Source organism: Dermacentor variabilis, chromosome 6, assembly GCF_050947875.1.
Source record: "Dermacentor variabilis isolate Ectoservices chromosome 6, ASM5094787v1, whole genome shotgun sequence".
NCBI classification, from domain to species: Eukaryota; Metazoa; Arthropoda; class Arachnida; order Ixodida; family Ixodidae; genus Dermacentor; species Dermacentor variabilis.
In genome coordinates, this window is record NC_134573.1 from 140,084,681 (window position 1) to 140,097,715 (window position 13,035).

Genomic DNA, 13,035 nt, shown 5'->3' on the forward strand with positions numbered 1-13,035 from the left:
TCCTTTCTCGGGGTTATCGTTGTTATTACCTACCGTCCATATAAACGACCTATTGGTGATAGCGTACGCGCAGCACCGCAAGGAAAGGCCCTAGCGAGTACGGCACCTCAATCCGGCCTGCCTGCTCTATCGCCGACGACGTCGCAGGAAAAAATATATATATTGGCTTTAAGCATAACCATCGGAATAAAGTGATCGCAATCGCACCTACTGTGTAACACAATAAGAAAAACAAAGCGAATGCCAATTAACAGCGCTGTCACGTACCGTCAACACGCTAACTTAATTGTTGACAAAACATGATTTTACGACTAGCGCTGGCCACACAGGAAACGTTGTCGGTCGCATATGCCAAACTCGGTCCGAGGATGCTCGGGGCGGGCAAGCAATTGCTGACTCGAGCCCGGGCCGGGCTTGGACCTAGGAGCGTCTGGCCGGGGAACATTCACTGGCGACAGCCGGGAAGTCAGCGAATCGCTGAAAGTTCTTGCGCGAGCGAAACGCAAGCGAAATTCAAATATGTTCATTTCGACTACAAATTTACAATATCCACCGTTACAACCGGGCAGCGCGAAGCATTGGGCCGCGCAACTGCTACGCAGTTAATCTAAGAGCCCTCGGGCTAATCACAGGTCATATATCGAACCACGCGTCGCAAGAATGGGCTATTTTCCCATGCCCTTCACCTGCGGGGTTCCCTCATGCAGCGAGCATACCATCCAGAAGTCAATCTATTATCGCCCGGCCGGCATCGCGTACGGCGGACGTGAGGCGGCACACAACGAAGGAAGCTTTGCCCAAGCCGGATTAGCAAACGGCAAGAAGCTGCCGTATTGTAATAAGTCGTGGTTATCAGCGCGTGAAATGACAAGGAATAGCTCGATCATAACCTACGCTTATCCATAACGGCCTAGTCGCTGTGGTCGCGGATATGACACATAGCGTTACAGAAAAGTGTTCACAAAGCATTAACAGCCCTGCTCGTGTATTTAATAACATTTTCTACTCATCGGACCTTTGCGCTAGCTGTTACCAAAACTAAGATAAATCCTAACCAATTCGCCCACCTTGCAGTCTTGCTGACGTACATGTGAGTGGTGAAAGTCATTCTAATGCATGCACATATATATCGTATTCACATGCGCAAATGTTGATTGTTTACTTCAGCATGAAAAAAAAAAGGATGCTCCATCTGTATAATTTCACATAATTACATTTTCCTTCTTTTCTTTCCTTTTTTTTTTACTGTTGTGGTGGGTTGAGTTCAATATATACAAATAAAATATTTATGTCACTTTTGCACTACTCCATCACTTAGAAACAGCAAATCAGCAATCAGGATGACAGATATATTAATTTTCTTATTATTTTTTAAATTTGTATTCAGTATGAGACAGCTCACACTTAGCTTGCTTGCTTTTTAACAAGCTCTTGGTCAACGACAACACGTATGTTTGGGACTTGGAAGTAACCTGTGCGGTGCATCTGTCTCGGCATTCTTTGGAATGACAAGCCAAACCTTCATCTTCTGCAAGTGTGGAAACTGACAGTTTATGCAACCACACACCCATAACACTTCTACAAACCTGTCATTCTTATACACAAATGGTTGAAGTGTGATGTCAAAATATATGTCACTTTCATCACTCATGGATTCATGCGCGACATCTCTTGTACTAACCAAGACGTGGCTAAACAATACCATCTCCAAGAAAATTTTTCTTTCCACATCTGCATACAACACTTTTTGTTGTGAATGATGCAACTGCATAGAAGGTGGCATGCTCATAGCTTTAAAAAAATAATTTCTTGCAGTTCCAACTGGCATTCCTTCATTCCTAGAGCACATTTTCATTTCACTTCAATGCTCAAGCAGAATGTTATCATAAGCGCATACTACTGCCCTCCAGATGTAAATTAAGCATTTTAAAGCGAGATTCAAAACATTCTAAATGAAGTGCATATGCTATTTTGGCATTCTACTCTGATCATTTAGGGCAATTTTAATTTCTCCATTATTAACTGGACAACAGAATCTGTCGCAGCTGCTCACGCTCAATAGCATGTTTTCCTTCATTGCTGTCTACACTTCCCGTTACCTCAACTCATTACTCTCCCAACCTGTTCATCATGTACATTGGCCAATATTCTAGATCTCATCAGAGGTAGAAAAATTAACATTCAAATATGCAAAGCCATCAAAATTGCCCTGGGCCTACCATCTATGGCTTTGACTACGAGACTTCCCAAGATGGGCGTACACAACCACTGGCAAGAATTAGCAAGCTCATAAAGCCAGTCAGTTAGAATGACTTAACCTCACACCCACCGGGAGATCAGTGCTGCAATGGCCGAGCTGCAGTGAAACCTTTATAAGCCACCATGGACCGAAAAGGAAGAATTCCTCCAAACATCCACAAATCCCTGTGCATAGCACTAATCACACGCAACATGCACCTCATACGTACAACAAGGAAAGAAGACAAACCAGAGTGGATGCCCTACGGCGAAGACACAGGCAAGATCCGGATGCCAGATACATTGACGCAGCCAAATACCCGCAAAGAAATGCTTACGCCCTGAACGTCGTAGATTCTCAGGGCAGAGAGCTAGCGTCTGCCACAGTCCATGCACAAAACCCTGAGACTGCAGAAGAGACTGCAATCACCCTAGCAACTACCAAGTGCAAGGACGCAGCTGTCGTTTTTTCTGATTCTTAAGCAGCTGTCAGGAACTACGCTAAGGCTCACATGTCGACAGAAGCACTAAAGATATTGAAGCACGACAGCACTCCGATCCCCTACACCTGCGTGACCTGGGTTCCTGGGCATGACGGGCTGGAGGGGAATGAAGCAGCACATGCCGCGGCCCAAGGCCACACCTGCCGGGCCAACCCTTCCTACTCTCAAGATGCCCGGTCTGCGTCAGCAGGGGCAAAGACCGTACCCGTCACCTACTCAGTGATCCTTCAACATCACAGGCTGGAATGCAGGGTGTACCCACCACCTCACCCAAAGCTCACCAAAGAAGAAAGTACCACACTCGGAAGACTACAGAGTAACACTTACACCCACGGAATACTCATGCGCAGGCTATACCCAATGCTACAAGGATACCACTGCCCAATGTGCGACTTACCACACACCTTGGCGCACCTGATGCTCGAGTGTCCATGGCATCTAGATACAGACGCATCGCCTTCACCGAAAGAATATAACGCCAGACAAAAAAGCAAGGACCTCATTGAAATGTGGGAGGCCAAGCTCGTCTCCGAGGGCCTGGAACAACAATGACACCTCGTCGCCAGGGCCAAGGAGGCAGCGAAGGCCAGAGGGTTCCTGTAATGAGGAGACCTCCCACCGAGAGTAGAACTGGGATTTAACCGGGGATACTGTTTCAAAAATAAATGTTTATTCCTCCTCCTCATCTCGACGAGCGATCCTCTAATCTGTTCTGGCATTACTCACCTGGACGGGTTGTCTGATCATGCAGTTATAGTAGGTCTGCTTAACTTCTCTTTAACAAAAAAGAAAACATGGCATGGCAAAGATACATATTATGTGACAAAGAATGCCAGATGCTACTAAAATCCACGTGTCAGCAAGATTACAGCTATGATTTATTATGAATAACAGTGATTATGGCACGTAATAAACCCCTATTCACAGCCTGACATAATCCTAATTCTGGTTGTGATGTAGTTCCCGAGTTATAGTGTGTGCAGTCACTAAATGACATGTTTTGTTGAGTGTCCACCTGCAAAGAGATCACTGCATGCCCTGACTTCCCCATGCAATCTGATATGTCTGAAATTGTTATTAATGAGTCGGGCATTTTTACCTTACTAAACAGATTAAAAAATTCATCTACATCAGGTCACAGCGAATTTAATAACAAGCTACTCAAGAATGTGTCACAGTGTCTCGACATACCCCCCTGGGTCCATTCCTAAGACTAGTGAGTGGCTAAAGTCATCCCATTCTATAAATCTGGTGAGTGTTTCTCACCCCTTAACTACCAATGAAGATCATCAACCAGCACAATTTGCAAACTTATGGAACACATTATTAATTCACACTTCATCGACTATTTCGAAGATCCCAGTTGAACATTCAACTACCAGCACAGGTTTTCATTTACATTACGACTTAACATCAAACCACCACATTTACTCCATCTTTGCAGCAGTTGATCACTCTCTTGGCATCATCAAATGAAACCTAAAGCATGCTCTTGTCAACATACATAAACTTGCTTACACTACACTAATCCACACAAAGCTCGAATACGCATCGCTAATATAGTACTCTGGCAGGTATACATTGTTGACGAGATTGCATTTGTTCAAAACTGGGCTGCTCGCCTTCATATTTTCCAACTATTCATCTTACACTTGCGTGTCATCATTAAAAGCACATACTGATTTACAAGCACTATCCCTTCGCCACAAATCATTGCGTCTTTGCCTGCTTGACAAACTTTATAATCATACTTCTCTTCACAATAATTTCTTTCAGTCACCACCTGTCGTCCTTTCATGCCGGTATCACCACCTCAAATTCAAGTGCACACCATTTCACACGTTACAATATGCATGCTTTTTACACCCTGCATCATCACTGAATGGAACTGCTTTCCCTCTGATATTGCCACAGAATCTGACACTAAAATTTTACGACGTGCTACGCATTGTTAATTAGTTGCCTTTTTTATTACATTCTTGTTTAGTTGTTCTTGTGAGTTACTAATAAATACCTGTATTAATACAGTAGTTCATGTGGGCATGCATATTTTCAACATTGGATGGTGCTGTGTGCATAACTTTCATTTTGCAATTCTTATGATTTCTTACATTCTGTTTTTTAATAGCTAAGCAATGTTAGCATACTTTTGTTCTGTACTTTGTCCTATTATTTATTGTAACTATTACTTTGTAATCTCATTTATGTTTGTACTCCTCTCTCCCCTGTTATGTGATGCGCTCAACTGAATGCCTTTAAGGGCACCATTGAGCACTGCAACATTGCTACTTTGATGTAGCAGTGTTGTGAGGCATTTTGCCACTCCAGGTAAAGTTAACTACAGCACTCCTCTCCATTCTAGCACCAAATTCAGGCGCATCATATGAAGAATTTTAAGGCACATTGTAAGGCATTGGTAACTAGTATGGGAAGAAAGTTGGTGCATGGGTTTCCAGGCATCACGTCATTGTTATTTCAAAAGTCAGTCATCCATAGTGCATTTGAAATTGGATATTTTACGGAATCCAACATTGTCCTTTGCCCATTGGTGAAATGTAGATGTTAAAGTGGGGTGAGGAACGACTAGGTGCGATGTGCCCATCTAGAGCTGCCAAACCTAAGTGGCCACCTGTTTGCTACAACACAAAATACCTCTGCTTGGTTGTGTTGCTGGTCAGATATATACATACAAAATACCAGAAGGTGCTGCTGTGCCAATATATTCACAAAAGTCTTACATGATTTTACAGGTGCCATCCATTAGCATTAAAACATGGCCTGCACAACAAGCACAGTATCTTCAGTGGAAATTGTAGAGTTATATCTTGCATACAGAAATGTAGAAAAGTGTAAACAAGGCACTGTGCTAAAATTTCTCTTGTGAATTCCTACTGTGCCAACTGTGCAGATTGATGACATGTAGTTTGATCTGGGAGCTGGCCCAATGCACATGTACACAAAGGAAAATGATTCACCTCTTAAATATGTGAAATGACGCCTAGGTAGGCACAATAAATTTACAGCTCTGTATGCTTCAGTGTTATGCTAGAAGAAAACGTTTTTTTTTAGTGTGTTGCTGATTCACAATTATATACCAACTATGCATATAGAAGAAGAATCTGCAATCTTTTAGGCTGCGTGTTAAAATACCATGTATACAAACCCAGGGAAAACATTGGGAAGGTGGGAGATGGAAATTCAAGACGATGAGCAAAATGAGAACATGGTGAAAGCAGGAGCCAACGTTTCAACAAGTGGGCTTGTCTTCTTCAAGGCGACATATGCTTTCCTCGCCACAGTTATGATGCCCAGCCTGATACTGCGTGATTATACTGACACATATGCATACTATCGTTTGTCCTTTTTCTGTAGATTGCATTTCACCTACTAATTAACAACTGAAAGATATCAGTCAACCCGAGATGAAAATAGTGTTGTACTTTGCGGAAGGTATATGAAGGTACATATATATATATATATATATATATATATATATATATATATATATATATATATAGCACCAGTGATTACGTTACGACCTTTGACAAGTCATGTGACGCGCTTGACACACCATGCTTGCCGCTAGGTTGTTGTGCTTTGAATGCCACATGTTTTTTTGGGCACAGGTTTGACCAATAAAGAGTCAATGCTTTGAAGTGATGTTGCCAGTGTGTATATTCTACACTGTCACGACAACGCGACAGTGCTCTGAAGTATATTTATTGATTTGACAGCAAGAATTCCATAGCCATTTTCTGTGGCATGAAGGAAGGAGATGCAGATCTGAATCATTATCATTATTATATACACATATTATTACTGTATTAACCATTAATATACGTTGTTGTACTGTGTGGTAGTACAATATATAGTATACTGATCAACACAATCAGTGCTCAAAGTTAGCCGGGGCTCGAGAGAGTCCGGCCTCTCTTCTATTTTCTGAGCAAGCCCCGCCTTTGCAAGTCAACTATAACACTGCGGCACCCATTCGACAAGCACTGAAGGTGATTTTATTTCCAGTAGTGCCTTGTGAGGGGAAATTCCAACTCTCCAATTTTTGGAATAATGACTTAAATAAATAACAACTCGGTTTACAACCTCTGTCTGAGCAGCGTGATCGTGAATGCCTTAAATTGCTGCATAATCTAATTAACACCCCACGCTACTCATTAAAGAACAACTATCTGTCTCCTGATAAATTGAAACCTACTAGGAAGAGCCACAAACTTAGCCTTTCACCATTTCAACCGCGTATTAACCTTTTTAAGTATAGCTTCTTTCCTCATACAATTGAAAAATGGAACTTAATTACTTCCAGGTGAAACTAGGTCACTGTCTTTAGGGAAATTTTTGCATAAATTAACTTGATTCATGCTGTGTTTTTTATACTGATTGTATCTTTTATTTTGAAGGTATCATGTTTCTTAAGGTGCTGAAGTTGATTTGTGCAGAAGAATATTTTGTTATATGCAGTGTACAAACCCACTCCTGTGATAGCCCAATTGGGCTGCAGTATGTGAAAATAAAAATAAATAAATAAATAAGTGATTAATCAGCTGATAGGGAATGAGCAAAAACAGGGCAACAGCTATATTGTCCTACTTCTGCATGCATTTCCCCAAGGCATTGCACATCCCCACCCTTAATTGCTCGACTAATTAAGATTCTTGACACAGCTAGCATACTGTTTCATGAGTCAGTTGAGTGCGAACCTACCTGTTCGTGAATTATTGAAAGTTCACCTAGGTTTATTAGTTTACAAATTAATTTTAATTCGTTTATTTTTGCATTACGAGTACAGTGCGATACCATGCATGTATTTTGTACACTTATGTAGTAAGCAGGTGTGAAACCATGAAATATATTCTTGTAGTGCCCTGAGGTTCTAGGTCCTTTCGGCTCTTAACACCGGTACCACTAGCTGATACCACCAGTGGTGCGGCCGGTATGTCGATACCGCCGGAGTGCTTTATTGAGCGATATGTGTGAACGTGACACGCGCGGCTTGCCCGTAAATCCGTGCGCTTGCCGCGTCAACAGAAACACGCCGCTTTTCTTTTTCTGGTGAAAATGGGGCACAACATCGAATAAACGAAGCTTTTCACAACACGTTCACAAACGGACAAACACGAAAGAATCACGTCCAATCTGACTCATCATTAACATGTCTAATTGACCAACGATTTGGCGGCTGTCCATTGTATTTGTTAGGTTTTTAATTATGCTGTTTCTCACTGGTCACCCAAGCGAGACTGTACTAGTAATCATGCAAGCCGTTCGTTTTCTTGCATTTCGTGACTTGCTCGTCCGGCTCCTTTTGCCGACGAGAAGCAGCCTAATACTCGCTCCATCCCCAACAGCAATACTCTACAGAACGAAATATTGTCCCTCTATTTAAACCCCATTCAACCAGGTTCAGTGCTTGCAATATTGAGCCACAACATGTAAGGAATATCGTTTAAAGGCCGCAGGCCGGCTGACAATGGACATAAATCGGAGGGGCCAAAGAAACTAGACTAAACCATTGTTTGCCGTGAGTATTTTCTAAACAGCATGTGCCTTATATCTTAAATAAATAAATACAAAGAAATCTAGACGGAAATAAATAAATATAAAGAAATCTAGACGGACATATGTTAGAACTTTGTTTCGTTCCGTCCATATTTAAACTCTTCTAGGTGGCGCCACAACAACTCATCGAAATGCACGCGGCGCGAATTCGAATCCACAGCGAGATTTGAGCGCGGGAAGCTGCTGTGTGCCGTTATGCCGGGGTAAGCTAGACAGCTCAAAATTTTCTGTTTGTACTTACGAGGCACCAGTATTTGACAGAAAATAATAATACTTTGATGCTCTTTTCACGCCTGCAAGCGAGGGCGGCGTGATTAACAACACAGCGTAATGCGCAACGGTGAACGTCAACGAACTCCACCACCAACCTGGACGAAGCATTTTGGTAAGCTTATATTTTATTTCTTGTTTGCAAAGTTTGTCGTAGGCAAACAATTTTTTTCTTTATTTCTAAAAGGATGGCATTTGACTTCGCTATCGTGAGTCTCACGTCGTGAACAACGGCTTCTGCGATATCCAGAACGTATTGATGTGCTCAGTGCGCATGCACGATGTAAGACGATACTACTGATATGGAATAAGCAGAACTGTGTAACCTCTATATCGTACAGGGGGGAAAAGACGCGAAGATAATATGTCAGTTAAATAAAAACGACACCTCTCGTTTTTACTCGTCCTTTTGTTTTAGTTACTGTATATTTTGTTAATGTATCGTCATATGGTTTACCAGCCATGGCCGGACTTAGTGCTCTCGTTCTCGCTTGCAAATGTCCCGGTTTGCTGAGGGGGCACTGTGAGCAGCGCCAGGCAGGGCGCGATTCCCCCGGTTATTGAGCCCCTGGCCAAAAACTTATTTCTGGTATAGGAAAAATTTTCACAGCTCTTCACTATACCCACCGTGGTTGCTTATAGTGGCTGTGGTGCTGGGCTGCTAAGCGCGAGGTCGTAAGATCGAATCCCGGCCACGGCGGCCGCATTTTGAGGGGGGCGGAATGCGGAAACACCCGTACACTTTGATTTAGGTGCACGTTAAAGAACCCGAGGTAGCCAAATTATTTCGGAGTCCCCCCACTATGGCGCGCCTCATAATCAGATTGTAGTTTTGGCAGGCAAAACTCCATGATCTATTTTTTTACCTCTGCACTATGTGTTTTGAAATGTTCTCCTTTGTTTAAGCGTGTTGGTACAAGCCTTTACCGTAGTTTTAGCTTTAAGATTTGATCATATTCTCTCGGTGCGTAATGCATTTATATACAACAACCGCGGATAGAAGCTGCGACTGTTTGAGATCGTAGCGCCTTTCCTCTAAGTTGTAGTGATTAGATGTCATTGGAAATGTCTAAGTTTGGGAATGCTTGTTTTCATCCTTCACATTCTAGAATACAAATTTATATTAGGGTAATTAAAACTTGCAAAATGCAGTGTGAAACTTAATACTAAACTTTATTCATTCAAAGAAAATAAACTATATTTTCAATGTCCCTTTATAATAGCATCATCGTGCACTGTGGACACTGAACCGGTTCGAAGGCACAAACTGACTGAATGGATTCTTGTCTTGCTTTAGCATAACTCAGTTTGAGCATGAAAGAAAATGTACAGGTGACAGGAGGATGAGCGCTAACTTCCAACTGGTTTTATTCCATGACCCTACTGCACATTATATGCGCCACTCATAGCACACATGAGAAAAACAATTGAAACAACAACCTTACAAGAAGCACACGGCTGCAGTTCACTGAAAATGTGCCAACCAACTTATGTTGAATTCCAATGGCGGAGTCGGAGCAGCCGACGGATTCCGCGAGCGAGCACGCGACTCTGGCGCAGAGCAACGCCTCCAAATCCGCGAGTGGAACACAACCTGCGCCGCCGGAGCAAGGCGGAAACGGAACTTGTGTCGCCGAGTTACCCAAGATACCTTGCGTGTTGTCACTTCCTTCCGCTGTTTGCTCCCACCACTGCCGCACCGGCCGCACCGGTCACTTGTCTCGTCAGCACCGTTCACCTGTCGTTTCTTTTTTTTTTTTAAGTGCGGAATGGATATCTCGCCAAGCGTGCAGCAGCTTTTGCTTCCTCGCGGGTCGTGACTGGTGGCGCCTCCCAGCAGACAAACGTGGTAAAGGAAATACGTCACGCAGAGTTCCGGTCCACTCCGCCGATTTTGGCGGAGCATCTTTTTCTGCTCCACGGAATGACTCCCGCTCTGAATCCACTCCGACTCTTTCATTGGAACACCTTACTCCCGCTCTCACTCCGTCATTGGAACAAACTTGCTCCGAAACGAGCAGAAAAATTTGCTCCGACTCCGCCATTGGAATTCAACATTAGAAAGTAAAGTTCCTTGTCTGATAAAGATAGGAGGGTGTACTCACGCACATCCTAACGTATTTGGCAATGGCATTAGCCTCAATAATCTCGCGCATCAGTTGAGTGCGGCTGCATCCTATGATGACACATTCTTTAGAAAAACTAGTTTGCATCCACAAGTCTTGCAATGCATGGCAAGGGACCTACTTCGTTAACTTTTATGAAGGTTGTAACTATGCTTGCCCAAGCAATCATTGATACCCCATCCCGTCTGTCTAATGTAGATGCCTTGCACGACACGGGAAACTTGTGTACCACAACTCAAGTGCAATCAACATGCCCGTCCATGTCTTTTTTTCAACCAGTGTGTCAAAACTTGTGTAAAATACTGGCAAACATTTAATGACCAGTACGTCACTTCACATTTATTCTGCGATACTCTGCTATCTCAACTGCAGGTTGCCAAGAATTAAAAATTACCAGAGGGCTCTACTCGAATGGTGTTCACTGTACCTTGACGAGTGTTGTTCATGGCAGCCACTGCAAATATTTCTCATTCATTGTGCACGAACATGTTACATTAGCTGAATTTTTAAATTTACCTAATCGATGAGAAGCGAAAAAGTTTTGTATGATGGTTATAAATGCCCGGTAACAGCATTTAAAATAGCCTAGGATTTGTGAAAACTTTCTTTAACGAGAAAAAGCCCGTGAAATAACTAAAAGGTGAAAATAAACCGTCCTGACCATGCCAGCGCTTCAGCGCACCAAATATTGCATCAATCTTTGCACAAACTTTGCCAAATAGGGGCACTGGGAATGAGCAGCTGCAGTTTTTTCTCGACATGTCAGCAGTTTTTGGCGTGCAAGTACAGTCCCTACCCAACGCGAAGTAGCGCGATCTTGGTAACCGTTCACTTTGCGAACCTTTACAAGACTGTGCCCCAGGTTTGCACATTCGTAATATATGCAGTACGCTGATGACAATGTTTCCATCTGAGACCGCTTATATTACTGATGCGGGGCGCATTTTCACGTGAATTTTTAAAGAAAAATTTGCATGTTCTGTATTTTTTTTTGTCGGAAAAAAAAAAGACCACGCTTGACCTAGGTCATTGTAACACTGTTATCGGTCATTTCTCGGCGTATTCCACAACCTTTGCATTGGCACCGTGTTGGATAAGTAAGGAAATAAACATTCATTACAATTACATATTAACTGCTTGTTTACAATGAAAAAAAAAAAAACTTCAGTAGCACTAACATAAGCCTATCAAAATAGAGTGGGCGATGTTCACGGAAAGCACTCATTTATTTTTTTCTTGGCCACAGTTAGTTGTCACATCCAGTATGTAATTTAATGGTGGATTCCGAGAAACCTGTACAGGTTTCCTTCGTAGCTTCATGCTAAAGTAGGGTGCGTGAAAATTTTTCCTGTCATGAATTTTACTTGCCTTGCAGGCTTCCGCAGAACTGATCTGCCATAACCAAATAGTGCTCTGTAAAGTAAACTAAGGGGCACCTTTTCTTCATATGCCTGTATTTCACTCACTGACCTTTACCAAGCTACTCATGTAAACATGTATTTACTGCTCCAAAACGGGCTATTCATGCTCCAGTGTGTCAAATTTGCTGTTCTCAGAGCTGCTCCAAAACTTCTTTGACTGCTTCCATCCCTGTATGAGTGGCCCATATAATGTTTAACGAAATTATGACTGGCATCCCAGAAACTTCAACATGTTAGCATCCGTCTGCCAAAGTGCCTGCATCTCAACATTTTGGTTAGAACTGATCACTTTATTTGCTGCAGGACTGAAGCTGCCTTGATATCTACAATACATTGGATACTACGTGCAGAATAATGAATGGCTACCTGAACGCTGCTTGAAGCGGCAAGCTCTACAGCATCACTTATGCTCCTTTCCATGGGTTGGCAAGAGGAACCGTGGCACGCAGCTCTAAGGCACCTGTGCTCTTCACTACCTTCGCAGGAGATGCATTGGTATGCTGTACATATATTTGACTGTGTGTTCCAGCTGCATCTCTTGCACTGTCATTTGATGTGCAGGCAGAGGAGTTGCCTATTGGGCGCACGTGTTGGTTAAAAATACAAAAAGGAAGGTGGTTCTTTGAACACTGATGACCCTGTCCTCCACTTATTTCTTTTCATTTTCTTGTTACCTTATTTTTGCTGGTGATATAAAGGTCGCAGGCAATTAAACCAAGAAAAGCATTGGTGTAATTAGCTATGGTTTAAATTGAAATGTAGAATATATTGAAAAAAAGTAATGAAAGCAGACGGAAAGACCTTGTCTCTGGTGGTGACTGAACCCAGAACCTTTGCAGTACACACGCGATGCGCTACCAATTGTGCTAACTTGGGTATTTATGTGTGGTATACGTGGCCCTG

At 42.7% G+C, this 13,035-nt stretch overlaps 1 protein-coding gene and 1 long non-coding RNA gene across 3 annotated transcripts in view; one reads left to right on the forward strand and one right to left on the reverse strand.

The window, feature by feature from the left end:
* The window catches only part of lin-28 (protein lin-28 homolog), a 252,336-nt gene that overhangs the window by 187,967 nt on the left and 51,334 nt on the right, over positions 1-13,035 (reverse strand). The gene's annotated exons all lie outside the window — the stretch shown is intronic.
* On the forward strand, positions 8,423-12,622 carry LOC142584383 (uncharacterized). Its single transcript, XR_012828776.1, has 3 exons — positions 8,423-8,518; positions 8,616-8,700; positions 12,436-12,622. It is a non-coding gene; the product is annotated as an uncharacterized LOC142584383 (long non-coding RNA).